The sequence below is a fragment of the Lactuca serriola genome, chromosome 8 (assembly GCF_051521515.1).
Source record: "Lactuca serriola cultivar US96UC23 chromosome 8, Lser_US96UC23_V15, whole genome shotgun sequence".
NCBI lineage: Eukaryota > Viridiplantae > Streptophyta > Magnoliopsida > Asterales > Asteraceae > Lactuca > Lactuca serriola.
In genome coordinates, this window is record NC_136415.1 from 18,342,376 (window position 1) to 18,357,172 (window position 14,797).

A 14,797-nucleotide genomic window follows, 5' to 3' on the forward strand; every position below is an offset into this window, starting at 1 on the left:
TTGGATGAAACAATAAATCCTTTTGACTGATACAACTTGGCTCTGATACCAATTGTAAGTCACTAATCTGCCCGTGTATCAATCAGATCCGTTTGATGGTGCGGAATCCCAATCAAACGGATGATGTAAGATCAAAAATAGAAGAGAAGAAGAAGAAGAATATGATGAATCTATGTATGAATTGATTAGAATTATGATCCGGATACAAAAGATTCACACACACATGTTTCTTTCTCTCTGGCCGTAAACTAGTTCGTGTTCATCAATCTTTACTCCTCACCCTAACACCTCTATTTATACTTGGAATATGGGCCAGAAACAAATGGGTCGTAAATGAGTTTACGGCCGTAAACTCAGCCGTAAACTAGGCCATAAATTCATAAATATTACACAAAAATATAATTGCCCAGAAAAGCAAAGTATAAACCATATTTTGACCTAACAACATCCTTAGGGTTTTAACATTTTGGAAACAAAAATTTGTAATCAAAATGATCTTTTATACTAGGATTTTTCACAAATATAAATAAATGATTTTTAAAGCGTAAATAAAAGTTTAATTGGTTCTGAAAATTAGAGGATGTCACATTGGTATTAGAGCATTAATTTAAGTGATCTAAGAATTTGTAGGATTTCTAGACTTAAACTTAGAAGTTAAGTAAAGGTGGTGAGGAGTGTGTCTAGGATAGTTTAGGTTGTATACCTGAATAGATACAAACACTAGGATATTTTAGGGTATAGGCCTTAAATAAAATTAAGTGCTAAATAAGAAATATATATATATATATATATATATATATATATATATATATATATATATATTGCATAACGTAGGTTAAATACCTTATTTGCTATAACATGCAGTATCTTACTTCAGGATAAGATGCCTAAATTGGTTTTATGTGCCAAATGAATTGTAGTATAGCATGCCTTAGATTGCCTTCTAGGTTGATATTATTAGATTTAAGGTATGTTGCCGACCTAGTATTAGGAAATTTTATGTGTTTAAATTTCTAAACGTTTAATTACGGTATTAGAACTGACACATAACTTTTGAGAGTAATAAGGAGGATTTCACGTCTAAATCTTCTCTATCTATATTCTCGTCTTGGTACATTAAACACCTGAAACATCCCAAAAATACAGTCTGAAAATTTTGTTTTAAATTAGTAATAAAACCATATTCATCAATCGTCATATAAGAATCATAAAGAATGTATCTCAAAATATCTTAACAACTGTCAAATATATCAGAGTATAAACATCCCAGGCTGAACAAATGGTGTGTGCACTTCAATCTTCCCAAATTCCTCTTTTGAAAACTGAGTACTTGAAAGCAAAACTGAAAACCGTAAGCACGAACCTTAGTGAGCTCCCCCAAACTACCATATACCATACAATAACATATAAAGCATCTACTGGGCCTTGCCCACTGCGTCAGACCGAAGTCCGGAAACTAACCAGGGCCTTGCCCTCTGCATCGGACTGAAGTCCGGAAAATGCATCGGACCATAGTCTGGAACTAACCAGGGCCTTGCCCTCTGCATCGGACCGAAGTCCGGAAACTGCATCGGACCAAAGTCCGGAGCTGATTGGGACATTGTCCCCTGCATCAGACCGAAGTCCGGAACTAACTGAACATAACATAGCATAAACATGTCAACTAGCATGAATACATATACTGCATACTGCATCGGAACACAGTCCGGAACACATAACACAAAACATGCTTGAATCACAAAGGCATCAAGCACTCTAACTACTGCATCGGACCGAGGTCCAGAACTAACTGAACATAGCATAACATAATCATAGCATATAATATAAAAACATATACTGCATACTGCATCGGACCATAGTCTGGAACACATAACCCATACCATGTCTGTATCACAAAGACACCAAACATACTGAACTACTGCATCAGACTGAAGTCTGGAACTACTGCATCGGACTGAAGTCCAGAACTACTGCTAACTAAACGGGCCGACATTGTGGCCGTAGACCCGTTCCTACTGGAAGGAAACTCACCTCACACTGCTGTCGTCCCGTAGATACAATCTCATACTGCTGAAGTCCCGCAGACTCAACCTTAGCTGCTGGATGACAGATTCTCGAACTGTCATCACCAAAATAACACCCAATTAATAATTGGGTTCTAACACATAACTATAAATACATACTTTTTGTAATTACTACATTACCCCTAGCTTGGCTTACCCAAGCCCAAGGCCTAATCCATAGGCCCAAAGTCAACTAGGGATCAAAGCCCAACATATGGCCCAACTTTCCAAATTGGGCCCAATCCTTCATATGGTCCTTACCCTAAAGCCCAACTAATTACTCTAGTCCATTTGATTATTCTTGGATGGCCCAACACAAAGCCCAAGTGAAATTAGGGTTTCTCATAAAATAATAAATGGGGTTAAGTGTTTCTCACTTAACCCATTAAGGGCTTAACCCACTAAGGACTTAATCCATCAAGTCCGTTATTGCTTAGATTAATTTCTATCAATGATTATTATTTAATATTTCACTTATTAAATAATTCTCGTGTGTGTGTCCTGATAATTTCTCAAATATTAGTATATTCTCAATTAGCCCATTAAGGACTTAATCCATTAAGTCCTTTACTCTACTAGATAATTGGTATGGAGAATTTGGGCTTAATATACAATCCAATCTCAATGGCCCAATAATGGGTCCAATAAGTCTAAGGCCCAATAAGTCTAAGGCCCAATACTCATAATTAGGGTTTTCCACCCAAACATGGCCTAATAGGCCCAAAACCAATCTCTAAGCCCATCAGGGTTTGGTAGCGGGGCACCACCCACTACTACCTCGGGTAGTGGTGGTTTATGGCGGCTTACGGCGGTGGCCACCACCTTACGGTGGTGGTTATCATTATTTTTATTATTAACCAAAGCTAAGTACAATTACAACGTTTAATCCAAACATCAACACACACACACACACACACTAACTAACACACACACATAGTCACACCATGGTGGCCGGCGGCGGTGCTTGGCGGCAGCCCCCACCCTACGGTGGTGGTGGTTATGATCTTGGGCCAACACAACACCAAAAGTACTTCAATCATCAATCTAAACACACTCGAAATCCCACAACCACCGGAGATGGTGGCTAACGGTGGCGGAATGGCGGTAGAAGGTTGTGGTGATGAGTTTTCTTCATTTTTCCTGTCCAAGAATATCAATACAATATTAAATCGCAAACTAGGCCTGCACACACACTAAGTCACGCACACAACCACCCTCCCACGGTGGCTGGTGGCGGCAAAAGAGATGGCAGCCACCACCTCACGGTGGTGGCGGTTGCTTTCCGTCCAAAATATTGCTTAACCAACCCCAAAAACACGATCAGCAACATATATACTCGAACCAATAAATATCCGGCCACCAACCAAGTGGCTGACGCCGCCGGAAACGGCGAGATCAATGGCCAACAGCCACCGATGGCAGTAACATCGTCGATCAGGTGAGAGGAAGGAAGAAATAGCAGGGGGCGATACTTACCGAGGACCCTCAGGTCACGCATGACCCTCTCAGCAGCGAAAACGGCGACTGTCACCAATCTTGGTGGCTCTTCGAGCTTTCAACGACGTCTCCGACCAGCAGCAGTGTCGCGATGGCGTTCCAGGGGCGAGGTGGCTTCGTCTGATCGAAAAACGAACGAGGAGGGGAAGCGGCGGCTGGAAACTAATGCATGGCGGCTGGAAATGGTTTCTTAGGTTAGGGTTGAAGATGAGATGTGAGGGGGGCGAGGGATACGGGTATATCCCGTGTCCATTCAAACTTCCGTTCCTTTATCCAAGATTAGTCCCTCCCCACCAAATTCATTTCCAAATAAATCGGAAACTTACCCATTAGCCCCCATTATTTCAAAATCTTTACAATTTAAATCCTAATAATTACCAAGCATGTCCTTACTTCTAAAATTCTTCTCAAATAAACTCTGTAATTTACTAAACAACCCCCAACTATCTAAATTCTTCACACATTAGTCTGGGACTCACATTTATTAATTTATTTAAATAAACGGGGCGTTACAACTCTCCCCCACTTAAATTAGATTTCGTCCTCAAAATCATTCCTTTCACTTCAAACCACTCTAGTAACCTGGTCACCATCCTGGGCATACCCTAGCCTTTCTAGGGTAACTATAACCAACCATCGCGACAAGATCACATCTATTCCGGCTGATATCTGCTGCCTTGAGATGGTCTGATTCCCTGACAAACCACTCATACCAAAATTATTATCGATGAAACCAGTCTGCTTATCTCTCAACTGACTACTCAACTTCTGCTAGCTTGAAAATTCCCACTACAAAACAGGTTCACAAACCTAATTATCCCTGTAGATCACTTATACTTGGCCAATGCTCAGCTGTTTCCGCTGTGAGTGACTTGTCACTTCCCAATAAACCAGCTATCTTGTCTGTACTTGCAACTTAGGGCACAATTACTAACATTGCCCAAGAGCTGTAACTGCCTGAAACACTGAACTGTCTGAACACTGAACTGCCTGAACACTGAACTGCCTGAAACACTGAACTGCCTGAAACAATGAACTGTCTGAAACTATATGCTGCCACATGGCTACTTCCCAACATCTACCGAGACCTACCTGGTCTCAATTTTCTGCCAATCATCTGAACTATCGGGTTCCAGCCCAACTGCAAAGCCATAAGACTCCCTACTTAGCCGCCTCGCACGACTTTTGAACGAAATCCTTCTATGGATCTAGCTGTTACTAGTTATATCGTCACTGTGGCCCTAACATCCTTCTGCTCTAACTGATTGGTTCCATGCGTCAAATCCTGACGTCACCAAACCCAAGGCTAAACGCGATTGCTACATCACTAATTGTAGCCTTATGTCATAAATGACCTTAAGCAGTCCACTGCTTCCTTGCTCTCATCTCTATAGCGGCGCTTCTACAATCTTATCACTGGCTTAACCAGGTCTCATCCGTCTGGGAAATTCCGAAATCCAATCCGTGGATTTCCATTTCCTCACTGCTATACCCGAACTGGTGGGTACTACTGATCTTTCCGCGTCCTAACAACACACTCACGCTATCTACCAACCTAGTGAAGGCTGCAGCTACACCCACAAACTCACATCACTCTAGTACTATCTGCTAATCTTGTGAATGCTACGGCTACACCCGCAGACTTACAACACTCTGATACTATCTGACTGCTAGTGAATGCTACGGCTACACCCGCAGACTTACAACACTCTAATACTATCTGGCTGCTAGTGAATGCTACGGCTACACCCGCAGACTTACAACACTCTAATACTATCTGACTGCTAGTGAATGCTACCGCTACACCAGCAGACTTACAACACTCTGATACTATCTGACTGCTAGTGAAAGCTACGGCTACACCCGCAGACTTACAACACTCTGATACTATCTGACTGCTAGTGAATGCTACGGCTACACCCGCAGACTTACAACACTCTGATACTGGATCGAACACGCACTTGCCCGGCACTCAGCTGAACTCGTGTCCTGACTGGAATCCCAAACCTGATTCCCTAAGGCTTGCTAGTAACATCACGGGAACGCGATCTCCTTATTGGCAAGCTTTTCCGAACTTCCATCTCACACTATCCTCAAACCATACAACCGCTTGAGCTATCTTCCTTCCCAATAAAGATGCGAAACTTATCCTAGTCTCAAAACTGCTCCTGCTTCTGAATCCTTGGGCGATTCTCCCCCACTTTGATTCAGCTAATGCCCTACAACACACAAAACTGGAAGAATTCCCAATCCTTCTCACCACCCATGACCAATCTGCTAGAAACCACACTTACCATTGCTAGTGTTTCAACACTAGCTAATCCAAAAGATTACACAACTTCTAAAAATCCGAATAAATCTCCGGTAATAACATGCTAAACCCAGGAAGCTCCGAATCTCAATTGGAGACCTCGGAATCTCCCACTGCCTCACGGCCTCTATCTTGGCCTGGAACGACTAGTACACCCATTTGGTTGACAGGGTGCCCAAGGAATTGCACCCCGCGCAACCAAAACTCACAATTGAAGAACCTTATGAAAATTCTCTCCCACCTAAAAGTCTCTAGCACCTCCCTTAGGTGCTTCTCGTGCTGCTCCACAGTCTTGGAATAAACCAAGATAACGTTGTACTTCCCAATCCCACAATCTGGGGGATTGCTCTATCACTAATCGCTAATGCTTCTCGGTATGCAATTGGCATATGACATCTCTTAAAAATACAATTCAGACACAAACTGAGGATAACTCAGGGTTACACTTACTCAAATCTCTGGAACAAAAGGCTCCCTTGTGCAGTTTCCCGCAAGTGTTGCACCGAATCTGGTCCTGCTGGTCTCTCGAAAGCTTATCTAAAATCTACGGTCTCCTCCCGAGACCCCTCACGATAAGCAACTGATTTGGTTCCCTCTTACCAATGTGCTCCAAGTCCATATCCTGAACTCAAGCTCTAGAAGTCATATCATTCAGGGTCTTGCACCCCTAGATACTCACGATCTCCCTACTATCATTCTACAGTATGTTCTGATAACTTACCTTCTTAAATTCCTCATTTGCTTCATATTGTGGTACTATATAAGCTCTTTCCCGAGACTTGGCAGTGATCTCTGCCACAATCTCAGTCGTCTGGTGGAGATCTAACAACTCTTGCGCCAACTGTTGCGCCTCTATCACCTGGGCACACTCTGCCCGTAATCTGGTCTAAAAGTCATCTCATGACATAGCATTAACCGCATCATCACTCAACTCACCACCAACTTCTTCCTATCAATCTCGTGCTCTACCCTGCTGGAGATAGGAAGTAAGTCAGATCTTGTCTCCTTTCAAGACAACGTCTGGTACGAAAAGCGTTGGTGACATCCGCCAACCATCTGCTGCTAACAATGGGGTCCCTAACCCCCATGACAATCTGAAGCCTCAAAAACTCTGAATTTCCCGAAACATCAATGTATGGGTCTCTATCATGACTATTATCTCAGTGCATAATGCACTCGGCCTCTCGTCACAAATCTCTATAATGCCCTCCTTGATCACACTGAGGATCACAGGAGTTTGGTCAATGATACTGCGCGTAATTCTCAGATGGAATGAACTCCCTTATCTGATCATCAATCTGCCCGACTCTAGAGTCCGAGCGTGATCCCTTGTCGACACCAGAACTACCATCTGTTCTACCACGTAACGTCACTATACTCGGTAATATACCATCACTAACATCACAATACTCATCCAAAATCGAGGGATCTCACACACTACAAGTTCCCTGGTCTTATCTCAGCCTTCCTTGACTCGAGTACGGATCCTCTGCTTTTAGTAGTATTGGCCCATACTACCTTCCACATCTATCCGTACTTTCCTCAAGTACTGCCTCGACTCCACCAAGTCACTTCTACTACTACTGATCTCTGCTACTCTCATCCTAGGCTTGACCTAGGGAAATCTCTAACCCACTCTCCGCCATCAGCTGCATAAGAAGTCCCTTCTTTCTTCCCCTAACTAGCTCGCGAATACTATTACATATTACTCAAACCAGATAATTCTTCTAATGAGAGATCCTACTCTACAACAGTTGGACTCAGACAAGAGCTGCGAAATAGAGCTAGACTTAACCTTTTGAAATTATTTAGTCCTTGCAATATGCAACATAACATATTCGTTTACTACTTAGTGAAAGATAACTAAGACTCCTAAAAGCACAAAGCAAGCAGCATTCGAGCATCGAGTACACATAATCAAACATCTACTACTCTGGCTATCATACTGACTAATCTGTACTAACATACAATGTGAAGCTCATACTACCAGGCATAACCTAAATAGGCTATCCTACTACTGTCTACTGAATACTAGCATGCAATTCTCATAAAGCTGAGAAACATATAACAGGCACATAAGGCATCCTCCTAAATCCTTAGTCCTATTCTAGCATTCTGTTCTACTGAAACTGAAACTGATACTCATAACATAAACTTGTATGGGTAATTTGGGAGTACTTACTTGAGCTCGGCTGATTGCATGCACCACACCCTTTTCTCTTTTCAAAACTCTTTTCGCTTTTTCTAAAACTCTTTTCTTTATACTTTTTCTAAAATTGTTTTCTTTTCTCAAAATTCATTTGTAACCAAGGTTTTTCTCTTGAAAACTTTATACCACTTCCTTAGTTTGAGTTCAGACACACTCGGGAGTGCGCCCGAATCCCTCAAACCAAGGCTCTGATACCAACTTGAAACATCCCAAAAATACAGTCTGAAAATTTTGTTTTAAATTAGTAATAAAACAATATTCATCAATCGTCATATAAGAATCATAAAGAATGTATCTCAAAATATCTTAACAGCTGTCAAATATATCAGAGTAAACATCCCAGGCTGAACAAATGGTGTGTGCACTACAATCTTCCCGAGCTCCTCTTTTGAAAACTGAGTACCTGAAACCAAAACTGAAAACCGTAAGCACGAAGCTTAGTGAGCTCCCCCAAACTACCACATACCATACAATAACATATAAAGCATCTACTGGGCCTTGCCCACTACATCAGACCGAAGTCCGGAAACTAACCAGGGCCTTGCCCTCTGCATCGGACCGAAGTCCGGAAACTACATCGGACCGGAGTCCGAAACTAACCAGGGTCTTGCCCTCTGCATCGGACCGAAGTCCGGAAACTGCATCGGACCGGAGTCCGGAACTAACCAGGGCCTTGCCCTCTTCATCGGACCGAAGTCCGGAAACTGCATCGGACTGGAGTCCGGAACTAACCAGGGCCTTGCCCTCTGCATCAGACCAAAGTCCGGAATTGATTGGGACCTTGTCCCCTGCATCGGACCGAAGTCCAGAACTAACTGAACATAACATAGCATAAACATGTCAACTAGCATGAATACATATACTACATACTGCATCTGAACAGAGTCCGAAACACATAACACAAAACATGCTTGAATCACAAAGACATCAAGCACTCTAACTACTGCATCAGACCGAGGTCTGGAACTAAGTTAACATAGCATAACATAATCATAGCATATAATATAAACACATATACTGCATACTGCATCGGACCATAGTCCGGAACACATAACTCATACCATGTCTGTATCACAAAGACACCAAGCATACTGAACTACTGCATCGGACTGAAGTCCGAAACTACTGCTAACTAAATGGGCCGGCATTGTTGCCGTAGACCCGTTCCTACTGGAAGGAAACTCACCTCACACCGCTGACGTCCCGTAGACACAATCTCATACTGCTGAAGTCCCGCAGACTCAACCTTAGCTGCTGGATGACAGATTCCCGAACTGTCAACACCAAAATAACACCCAATTAATAATTGGGTTCTAACACATAACTATAAATACATACTTTGGGTAATTACTACATTACCCCTAGCTTGGCTTACCCAAGCCCAAGGCCCAATCCATAGGCCCAAAGTCAACTAGGGATCAAAGCCCAACATATGGCCCAACTTTCCAAATTGGGCCCAATCCTTCATATGGTCCTTACCCTAAAGCCCAACTAATTACTCTAGTCTATTTGATTATTCTTGGATGGCCCAACATAAAGCCCAAGTAAAATTAGGGTTTCTCATAAAATAATAATTAGGGTTAAGTGTTTCTCACTTAACCCATTAAGGACTTAACCCACTAAGGACTTAATCCATTAACTCCGTTATTGCTTAGATTAATTTCTGCCAATGATTATTATTTAATATTTCACTTATTAAATAATTCCCGTGTGTGTGTCCTGATAATTTCTCAAATATTAGTATTTTCTCAATTAGCCCATTAAGGACTTAATCCATGAAGTCCTTTACTCTACTAGATAATTGGTATGGAGAATTTGGGCTTAATATACAATCCAATCTCAATGGCCCAATAATGGGTCCAATAAGTCTAAGGCCCAATACTCATAATTAGGGTTTTCCACCCAAACATGGCCTAATAGGCCCAAAACCAATCTCTAAGCCCATTAAGGTTTGGTAGCGGGGCACCACCCACTACTACCTCGGGTAGTGGTGGTTTATGGCGGCTTACGGCGGTGGCCACCACCTTACGGTGGTGGTTATCATTATTTTTATTATTAACCAAATCTAAGTATAATTACAACGTTTAATCCAAACATAAACACACACACACACACACAGTCACACCATGGTGGCCGGCGGCGGTGCTTGGCGGCAGCCACCACCCTACGGTGGTGGTGGTTATGATCTTGGGCCAACACAACACCAAAAGTACTTCAATCATCAATCTAAACACACTCGAAATCCCACAGCCACCGGAGATGGTGGCTAACGGTGGCGGAATGGCGGTAGAAGGTTGTGGTGATGAGTTTTCTTCATTTTTCCTGTCCAAGAATATCAATACAATATTAAATCGCAAACTAGGCCTGCACACACACTAAGTCACGCACACAACCACCCTCCCACGGTGGCTGGTGGCGGCAAAAGAGATGGCAGCCACCACCTCACGGTGGTGGCAGTTGCTTTCCGTCCAAAATATTGCTCAACCAACCCCAAAAACACGATCAGCAACATATATACTCGAACCAATAAATATCCGGCCACCAACCAAGTGGCTGACGCCGCCGGAAACGGCGAGATCAATGGCCAACAGCCACCGATGGCAGTTACATCGTCGATCAGGTGAGAGGAAGGAAGAAATAGCAGGTGGCGATACTTACCGAGGACCCTCAGGTATCGCATGACCCTCTCAGTAGCGAAAACGGCGACTACCACCGATCTTGGTGGCTCTCCGAGCTGTGAACGACGTCTCCGACCAGCAGCAGTGTCGCGATTGCGTTCCAGGGGCGAGGTGGCTTCATCTGATCGAAAAACGAACGAGGAGGGGAAGCGGCGGCTGGCAACTCACGCATGGCGGCTGGAAATGGTTTCTTAGGATAGGGTTGAAGATGCGATGTGAGGGAAAAGGGATACGGGTATATCCCATGTCCATTCAAACTTCCGTTCCTTTATCCAAGATTAGTCCCTCCCCACCAAATTCATTTCCAAATAAATCCGAAACTTACCCATTAGCCCCCATTATTTCAAAATCTTTACAATTTAAATCCTAATAATTACCAAGCATGCCCTTACTTCTAAAATTCTTCTCAAATAAACTCTGTAATTTACTAAACAACCCCCAACTATCAAAATTCTTCACACATTAGTCTGGGACTCACATTTATTAATTTATTTAAATAAACGGGGCGTTACAGCCTTCTCGGGAATATATAACGTCATGACCATCACAAGGAGCGATATATTTGTCACAAACGAAGGAGGTCAAACACCTCAGAACGTCGGAACGGGAGTTGTTCAAATTCCGATAAATGAAGATCGGACTATGATGCAAGAAATGATTGATAAACAGTGATGTGAGTTTATGGAGCTCTTAGCTCAAGAACTAACTAATGCTAGGGGAGGAGTGCCAGTGATCAACAGGCCAGTAGCTGTTGAATAAGTCAACAACAGACTAGTTCCCACACATATAGTCCAAGAAGGAAATAATGATGACTTGGAAAGTTATTAGGGGCCAGAGCAACCAGAGGTACAGATAAATGATGAGCCTAGGGGCTATTGCAAGTATAAGGATTTCATGACTTGCAAGCCATCATGATTTAACAGGAAGGAAGATCCCGTAGGAGTCATGGATTGGATATCTAAGATGGAGACAACTTTCATAACATATGGATACACGGGCAAGCTACAAACCGCCTACGTCGTGAAGCAGCTCAAGGGCACAACACTTCGTTGGTGGAACACGTTGGGGAAATTTTTGAGCCCAATAAGCCGTTACAGCTGACTTGGGTTGAATTCTTGACCCATTTCAAGACGAAGTTCTCTTTGGCTGAGAAGATGCTGGAATCGGAGAATCAATTCCCGGCTTTAAGAAAAGGAAGCATGTCAGTGGATGAGTACACCAACTCCTTCTCTGATACAATGAAGTTCACCCTATGACTCGTCCAAGATGAACTGACCAAGATTGATCGGTATGCCAAAGGGCTACCGTGGGAGTACATTGTACCCGTAAAGTAGGCATCTACCGTCAATGCGTTCGTCTGGGATACAATGTCTGTCGAAGGAATGATGAAGAAAAGAGCTACTGACAAAATTGAGGTCGGTGAAAAGAGAAAGGTTGAGAGAAGTAACAACAACAACAACAACAAGTCAAGCAACGATTAATGGAGCAACCAAGAAGGAAAGTGGTGCGACCAGTGCAAGAAGAAGCATTTTGGAGACTGTGTCGTCTACTACAAATGCAAGAAGCCAAGGCATATCTCTACAAACTATCAATAATAGGAAAAGCTTTCTTTACTTGCAAAGAAGAAGGGCACGTGAAGGTGGACTGCCTGAACACTAAAAGGCCAAGGATCCTACCAACAAAGCCCAAGGGTAGAAACTACCAAATGATGCTTGAAGAAGTAGATACCGTGGTAGGGAATCAAGAATAGGAAGTTGCTAGTCCGAAGATCAAGTAGTCGTCCTATATAGATGGTAATAGGATGTAAATCATGATATAAGGGGCATATTGTATGAATAAATGTTGTAATCATTTCAAAAGTTATAAAATTTCTAGTTATGTTACATCGATGTGTAGCATTAAAAATTTTTGATTTCAACATAATGGGTTGGTTAAGAATAAACTCTGGTATAGTGTGCCTTGTAAAGCAGGACACTACACAAGAAAGAATTTATACTAATGGTTGGAGAGTAAAATTATGGTTACGGATATGCATGAAGGATATCGTAGTAGAGTCTAGGAAATTTTTTGTATATGATTACTTGGGCACATCTATATGTGTTAAATTGCTTTTGTGATCTTTAGGAAATAGTGACTTGGGAAAATTACAAGACAACCTTTGGATGAGTATGTGTCCCATCAAATATCCTCCCCTCCCCCCTCCCCCCCACCGTAATAAATGTTGTATGCTCTATTGATACAAGAGAATCCACCACTCTAGCTAGATGAGTTGCTAGAATATTTGTATTGCACCCAAATAAGAGAAATGGGTCTGAAATCTTTTACCAAAAGTGGGTATATACCTTAAGAATCAATGTGATAAATGATGAATCACAACCATTAGGCATAATCCTCGTATTAAAAAAAACTCATGAACATACTCATTGATGTCACCTCTCATAGAAACCCAAAATTAATTGATGAATTGAAATGAAAAACTACCTGGACCTAGCGATTTATCTCAACGTCATCTCCAGAAACGACATCTTGGAGCATACCACTATCCTCCATTCAGAAAGTAGCAACCCAAGGGTTATACTCCATAGGTACCATAACATCAATCAGACCAAACTTGTATTTAAAGAAATTAAAAAAGACTTCCTTGACTATACATGGTCCTATATGCCAAAATCCATCCACCATTACACCTTATACAACTTGTTTTCTCGAGGATTGTTTCATTAACCCATAAAAAAACTTTGAATTTCATCCCATTTCTCGATTTTTGTGTAATATCTAAAGCTCGGGGACGTTCAATATCATCCATTTTTTAACAAATCTTTATGCTCAGTTGCTTATTCTAGAATGACTATAACCCTACCAATTTTCACGTCTAGTTCCACTGTGAATGTAACGTCCCAAAAAAACCAAGTTTTTTTCATTTCTAAAACAATAAATCATACAGACGAGTTGTTCCAAAATGACCAAAGTGAATATATCATCTAAACATCAGAGTAATATTATTAATTGCCAATGCGGAATACTCTGGGGGGGGGGGTGTTGTGCAGTCACGCCAGTCCCTTCCCTTTCGAACCGAAACTACCTGAAACTATAAATATGAAACAGTAAGCACAAAGCTTGGTGAGTTCCCCAAAATACCACATACCAAAACATACAAGTGTCATGGGCTACCCCCTGTGGTCTTTTCTTTGCAATGACTAGGGCCAAATCTCGGTCTTACATACCAGTGCCAGGGGCCAGATCCTGGTCGTTCATACAACTGCCAGGGGCTAGATCCTGGTCTTTCATACAATTGACAGGGGCCAAATCCTGGTCTATCATATGATTGCTAGGGCCAGATCCTGGTCTTTCATGCAAGCATCACAGAGACAATTAGCATTCCAAATAACAAGTAATGGGCTAGAATTGGTTCCTTCGACCCATGGATATAGTTAGAAAACTCACCATACGGTCTGACAGAATAGCTGCACCGATCACTGCTCTAAAAGCTATCTCTACCGGTCTCCTATACAATTAACAGGAACCCAAATCTCAAAACTATAATCAAATTACCTAAAATGTCCTTAGGTCAAGCTTGGTCAACCCTAGTCAAAGTCAAAGTCAACAATCAAGGTCCAAAAGTCAATATTTCTTCCCAGCGGAGTACACCCAACATACTCTGATATTGACCAAAAGCAGGGCGCTGACCGTGTTTGTGCAATGTACCACTAGGTACGCCCAACATACGCATCCCAGTCCCAAAACTACATCAAGAGGTTAATCCATTTAGTCCTTATGCCCAAAAATCATATCCAATCCCAAAATGATGTCCCAAGTCATAAAGCTTCCAACTTTATGACTTTGCATGGATATAAAGTGCTTAATGTCTAAAACCCTAAGTTCTTAACCCAATAGGACATCACAACTCTTGTATGAAAAGGATAAAAGGGCCAATATCACATTTTTATGGTTCATAATAGCTTCATAATGGACAAAATTTCCAACTTTATCCATTAGAATGCTCCTAATAAACAAGATCTAGTCTTTAAGTCTCAAAAGG